At 50.3% G+C, this 5347-nt stretch overlaps 12 non-coding genes across 12 annotated transcripts; all 12 read left to right on the top strand.

The window, feature by feature from the left end:
• Window positions 1–248: 248 nt before the first annotated feature.
• On the top strand, window positions 249–367 carry LOC123153016 (5S ribosomal RNA). The gene has a single exon (XR_006476356.1). It is a non-coding gene; the product is annotated as a 5S ribosomal RNA (ribosomal RNA).
• A 297-nt stretch (window positions 368–664) lies between these two features.
• On the top strand, window positions 665–782 carry LOC123154497 (5S ribosomal RNA). Its single transcript, XR_006476869.1, has one exon. It is a non-coding gene; the product is annotated as a 5S ribosomal RNA (ribosomal RNA).
• Window positions 783–1079: 297 nt separating this feature from the next.
• On the top strand, window positions 1080–1197 carry LOC123154625 (5S ribosomal RNA). The gene has a single exon (XR_006476958.1). It is a non-coding gene; the product is annotated as a 5S ribosomal RNA (ribosomal RNA).
• Window positions 1198–1494: 297 nt separating this feature from the next.
• LOC123154233 (5S ribosomal RNA) lies at window positions 1495–1613 on the top strand. Its single transcript, XR_006476740.1, has one exon. It is a non-coding gene; the product is annotated as a 5S ribosomal RNA (ribosomal RNA).
• A 297-nt stretch (window positions 1614–1910) lies between these two features.
• On the top strand, window positions 1911–2029 carry LOC123153961 (5S ribosomal RNA). Its single transcript, XR_006476597.1, has one exon. It is a non-coding gene; the product is annotated as a 5S ribosomal RNA (ribosomal RNA).
• Window positions 2030–2326: 297 nt separating this feature from the next.
• LOC123154504 (5S ribosomal RNA) lies at window positions 2327–2444 on the top strand. The gene has a single exon (XR_006476874.1). It is a non-coding gene; the product is annotated as a 5S ribosomal RNA (ribosomal RNA).
• Window positions 2445–2741: 297 nt separating this feature from the next.
• LOC123154761 (5S ribosomal RNA) lies at window positions 2742–2859 on the top strand. Its single transcript, XR_006477045.1, has one exon. It is a non-coding gene; the product is annotated as a 5S ribosomal RNA (ribosomal RNA).
• Window positions 2860–3156: 297 nt separating this feature from the next.
• LOC123152635 (5S ribosomal RNA) lies at window positions 3157–3275 on the top strand. The gene has a single exon (XR_006476277.1). It is a non-coding gene; the product is annotated as a 5S ribosomal RNA (ribosomal RNA).
• Window positions 3276–3572: 297 nt separating this feature from the next.
• Window positions 3573–3691, top strand: LOC123154083 (5S ribosomal RNA). Its single transcript, XR_006476659.1, has one exon. It is a non-coding gene; the product is annotated as a 5S ribosomal RNA (ribosomal RNA).
• A 297-nt stretch (window positions 3692–3988) lies between these two features.
• LOC123152976 (5S ribosomal RNA) lies at window positions 3989–4107 on the top strand. The gene has a single exon (XR_006476351.1). It is a non-coding gene; the product is annotated as a 5S ribosomal RNA (ribosomal RNA).
• A 320-nt stretch (window positions 4108–4427) lies between these two features.
• On the top strand, window positions 4428–4546 carry LOC123153284 (5S ribosomal RNA). The gene has a single exon (XR_006476425.1). It is a non-coding gene; the product is annotated as a 5S ribosomal RNA (ribosomal RNA).
• A 297-nt stretch (window positions 4547–4843) lies between these two features.
• On the top strand, window positions 4844–4962 carry LOC123152961 (5S ribosomal RNA). The gene has a single exon (XR_006476349.1). It is a non-coding gene; the product is annotated as a 5S ribosomal RNA (ribosomal RNA).
• Window positions 4963–5347: the final 385 nt, after the last annotated feature.

Genomic DNA, 5347 nt, shown 5'->3' on the forward strand with positions numbered 1-5347 from the left:
TAATATATTTACCGTGTTTTATTATTTTGCACGAGTGCGGTAAGTTATAGCTAGGTGCTCACGATTCACGAATCTAGCGGCGGCATTGTGGCGCGGCAAGCGTGCACTGGTCGGTTGAGAGGGTGGGGTGGAAACCGCGTTAAACTCGTCTCCGTAGTTGAGAGGGAGCGGCCAAAGCAATGTACAATCGTCTTTGTAGTGGAGCTGGGAGGGGCAAGGATAAGGGACGAAGACGGGGGTAACATGTCGGATGCAATCATACCAGCACTAAAGCACCGGATCCCATCAGAACTCTGAAGTTAAGCGTGCTTGGGCGAGAGTAGTACTAGGATGGGTGACCTCCTAGGAAGTCCTCGTGTTGCATTCCCTTTTTAATTTTTTTTGCGCCGCTTGCAAAACAAAACGCACGTGTAAGTAATATATTTACCGTGTTTTATTATTTTGCACGAGTGCGGTAAGTTATAGCTGGGTGCTCACGATTCACGAATCTAGCGGCGGCATTGTGGCGCGGCAAGCGTGCACTGGTCGGTTGAGAGGGTGGGGTGGAAACCGCGTTAAACTCGTCTCCGTAGTTGAGAGGGAGCGGCCAAAGCAATGTACAATCGTCTTTGTAGTGGAGCTGGGTGGGGCAAGGATAAGGGACGAAGACGGGGGGTAACATGTCGGATGCGATCATACCAGCACTAATGCACTGGATCCCATCAGAACTCCGAAGTTAAGCGTGCTTGGCGAGAGTAGTACTAGGATGGGTGACCTCCTGGGAAGTCCTCGTGTTGCATTCCCTTTTTAATTTTTTTTGCACCGCTTGCAAAACAAAATGCACGTGTAAGTAATATATTTACCGTGTTTTATTATTTTGCACGAGTGCGGTAAGTTATAGCTGGGTGCTCACGATTCACGAGTCTAGCGGCGGCGTTGTGGCGCGGCAAGCGTGCACTGGTGCGGTTGAGAGGGAGGGGTGGAAACCGCGTTAAACTCGTCTCCGTAGTTGAGAGGGAGCGGCCAAAGCAATGTACAATCGTCTTTGTAGTGGAGCTGGGAGGGGCAAGGATAAGGGACGAAGACGGGGGTAACATGTCGGATGCGATCATACCAGCACTAAAGCACCGGATCCCATCAGAACTCCGAAGTTAAGCATGCTTGGGCGAGAGTAGTACTAGGTGGGTGACCTCCTGGGAAGTCCTCATGTTGCATTCCCTTTTTAATTTTTTTTGCCCCGCTTGCAAAACAAAACGCATGTGTAAGTAATATATTTGCCGTGTTTTATTATTTTGCACGAGTGCGGTAAGTTATAGCTGGGTGCTCACGATTCACGAGTCTAGCGGCGGCGTTGTGGCGCGGCAAGCGTGCACTGGTGCGGTTGAGAGGGAGGGGTGGAAACCGCGTTAAACTCGTCTCCGTAGTTGAGAGGGAGTGGCCAAAGCAATGTACAATCGTCTTTGTAGTGGAGTTGGGAGGGGCAAGGATAAGGGACGAAGACGGGGGTAACATGTCGGATGCGATCATACCAGCACTAAAGCACTGGATCCCATCAGAACTCCGAAGTTAAGCGTGCTTGGGAGAGAGTAGTACTAGGATGGGTGTCCTCCTGGGAAGTCCTCGTGTTGCATTCCCTTTTTAATTTTTTTTGCACCGCTTGCAAAACAAAATGCACGTGTAAGTAATATATTTACCGTGTTTTATTATTTTGCACAAGTGCGGTAAGTTATAGCTGGGTGCTCACGATTCACGAGTCTAGCGGCGGCGTTGTGGCGTGGCAAGCATGCACTAGTGCGGTTGAGAGGGAGGGGTGGAAACCGCGTTAAACTCATCTCCGTAGTTGAGAGGGAGCGGCCAAAGCAATGTACAATCGTCTTTGTAGTGGAGCTGGGAGGGGCAAGGATAAGGGACGTAGACGGGGGTAACATGTTGGATGCGATCATACTAGCACTAAACCACCGGATCCCATCAGAACTCTGAAGTTAAGTGTGCTTGGGCGAGAGTAGTACTAGGATGGGTGACCTCCTGGGAAGTCCTCGTGTTGCATTCCCTTTTTAATTTTTTTTGCGCCGCTTGCAAAACAAAACGCATGTGTAAGTAATATATTTACCGTGTTTTATTATTTTGCACGAGTGCGGTAAGTTATAGCTGGGTGCTCACGATTCACGAATCTAGCGGCGGCATTGTGGCGCGGCAAGCGTGCACTGGTCGGTTGAGAGGGTGGGGTGGAAACCGCGTTAAACTCCTCTCCGTAGTTGAGAGGGAGCGGCCAAAGCAATGTACAATCGTCTTTGTAGTGGAGCTGGGAGGGGCAAGGATAAGGGACGAAGACGGGGGGTAATATGTCGGATGCGATCATACCAGCACTAATGCACTGGATCCCATCAGAACTCCGAAGTTAAGCGTGCTTGGCGAGAGTAGTACTAGGATGGGTGACCTCCTGGGAAGTCCTCGTGTTGCATTCCCTTTTTAATTTTTTTTGCGCCGCTTGCAAAACAAAACGCACGTGTAAGTAATATATTTACCGTGTTTTATTATTTTGCACGAGTGCGGTAAGTTATAGCTGGGTGCTCACGATTCACGAGTCTAGCGGCGGCGTTGTGGCGCGGCAAGCGTGCACTGGTGCGGTTCTGAGGGAGGGGTGGAAACCGCGTTAAACTCGTCTCCGTAGTTGAGAGGGAGCGGCCAAAGCAATGTACAATCGTCTTTGTAGTGGAGCTGGGAGGGGCAAGGATAAGGGACGAAGACGGGGGTAACATGTCGGATGCGATCATACCAACACTAAAGCACCGGATCCCATCAGAACTCCGAAGTTAAGCGTGCTTGGGCGAGAGTAGTACTAGGTGGGTGACCTCCTGGGAAGTCCTCATGTTGCATTCCCTTTTTAATTTTTTTTGCCCCGCTTGCAAAACAAAACGCATGTGTAAGTAATATATTTACCGTGTTTTATTATTTTGCACGAGTGCGGTAAGTTATAGCTGGGTGCTCACGATTCACGAGTCTAGCGGCGGCGTTGTGCCGCGGCAAGCGTGCACTGGTGCGGTTGAGAGGGAGTGGTGGAAACCGCGTTAAACTCGTCTCCATAGTTGAGAGGGAGCGGCCAAAGCAATGTACAATCGTCTTTGTAGTGGAGTTGGGAGGGGCAAGGATAAGGGACGAAGACGGGGGTAACATGTCGGATGCGATCATACCAGCACTAAAGCACTGGATCCCATCAGAACTCCGAAGTTAAGCGTGCTTGGGCGAGAGTAGTACTAGGATGGGTGTCCTCCTGGGAAGTCCTCGTGTTGCATTCCCTTTTTAATTTTTTTTGCGCCGCTTGCAAAACAAAATGCATGTGTAAGTATTATATTTACCGTGTTTTATTATTTTGCACAAGTGCGGTAAGTTATAGCTGGGTGCTCACGATTCACGAGTCTAGCGGCGGCGTTGTGGTGCGGCAAGCGTGCACTAGTGCGGTTGAGAGGGAGGGGTGGAAACCGCGTTAAACTCGTCTCCGTAGTTGAGAGGGAGCGGCCAAAGCAATGTACAATCGTCTTTGTAGTGGAGCTGGGAGGGGCAAGGATAAGGGACGTAGACGGGGGTAACATGTCGGATGCGATCATACCAGCACTAAACCACCGGATCCCATCAGAACTCCGAAGTTAAGCGTGCTTGGGCGAGAGTAGTACTAGGATGGGTGACCTCTTGGGAAGTCCTCCTGTTGCATTCCCTTTTTAATTTTTTTTGCGCCGCTTGCAAAACAAAACGCACGTGTAAGTAATATATTTACCGTGTTTTATTATTTTGCACGAGTGCGGTAAGTTATAGCTGGGTGCTCACGATTCACGAATCTAGCGGCGGCGTTGTGGCGCGGCAAGCGTGCACTGGTGCGGCTGAGAGGGAGGGTTGGAAACCACGTTAAACTCGTCTCCGTAGTTGAGAGGGAGCGGCCAAAGCAATGTACAATCGTCTTTGTAGTGAAGCTGGGAGGGGCAAGGATAAGGGACGAAGACGGGGGTAACATGTCGGATGCGATCATACCAGCACTAAAGCACCGGATCCCATCAGAACTCCGAAGTTAAGCGTGCTTGGGCGAGAGTAGTACTAGGATGGGTGACCTCCTGGGATGTCCTCGTGTTGCATTCCCTTTTTAATTTTTTTTGCGCCGCTTGCAAAACAAAACGCACGTGTAAGTAATATATTTACGCACGTGTAAGTAATATATTTACCGTGTTTTATTATTTTGCACGAGTGCGGTAAGTTATAGCTGGGTGCTCACGATTCACGAGTCTAGCGGCGGCGTTGTGGCGCGGCAAGCGTGCATTCGTGCGGTTAAGAGGGAGGGGTGGAAACCGCGTTAAACTCGTCTCCGTAGTTGAGAGGGAGCGGCCAAAGCAATGTACAATCGTCTTTGTAGTGGAGCTGGGAGGGGAAAGGATAAGGAACGAAGACGGGGGTAACATGTCGGATGCGATCATACCAGCACTAAAGCACCGGATCCCATCAGAACTCCGAAGCTAAGCGTGCTTGGGCGAGAGTAGTACTAGGATGGGTGACCTCGTGGGAAGTCCTCATGTTGCATTCCCTTTTTAAATTTTTTTGCGCCGCTTGCAAAACAAAACGCACGTGTAAGTAATATATTTACCGTGTTTTATAATTTTGCACGAGTGCGGTAAGTTATAGCTGGGTGCTCACGATTCACGAGTCTAGCGGCGGCGTTGTGGCGCGGCAAGCGTACACTGGTGCTATTGAGAGGGAGGGGTGGAAACTGCGTTAAACTCGTCTCCGTAGTTGAGAGGGAGCGGCCAAAGCAATGTACAATCGTCTTTGTAGTGGAGCTGGGAGGGGCAAGGATAAGGGACGAAGACGGGGGTAACATGTTGGATGCGATCATACCAGCACTAAAGCACCGGATCCCATCAGAACTCCAAAGTTAAGCGTGCTTGGGCGAGAGTAGTACTAGGATGGGTGACCTCCTGTGAAGTCCTCGTGTTGCATTCCCTTTTTAATTTTTTTGCGCCGCTTGCAGAACAGAACGCACGTGTAAGTAATATATTTACCGTGTTTTATTATTTTGCATGAGTGCGGTAAGTTATAGCTGGGTGCTCACGATTCACGAGTCTAGCGGCGGCGTTGTGACGCGGCAAGCGTGCACTGGTGCGGTTGAGAGGGAGGGGTGGAAACCGCATTAAACTCGTCTCCGTAGTTGAGAGGGAGCGGCCAAAGCAATGTACAATCGTCTTTGTAGTGGAGTTGGGAGGGGCAAGGATAAGGGACGAAGACGGGGGTAACATGTCGGATGCGATCATACCAGCACTAAAGCACTGGATCCCATCAGAACTCCGAAGTTAAGCGTGCTTGGGCGAGAGTAGTACTAGGATGGGTG

This window comes from Triticum aestivum, chromosome 1B, assembly GCF_018294505.1.
Source record: "Triticum aestivum cultivar Chinese Spring chromosome 1B, IWGSC CS RefSeq v2.1, whole genome shotgun sequence".
NCBI classification, from domain to species: domain Eukaryota; kingdom Viridiplantae; phylum Streptophyta; class Magnoliopsida; order Poales; family Poaceae; genus Triticum; species Triticum aestivum.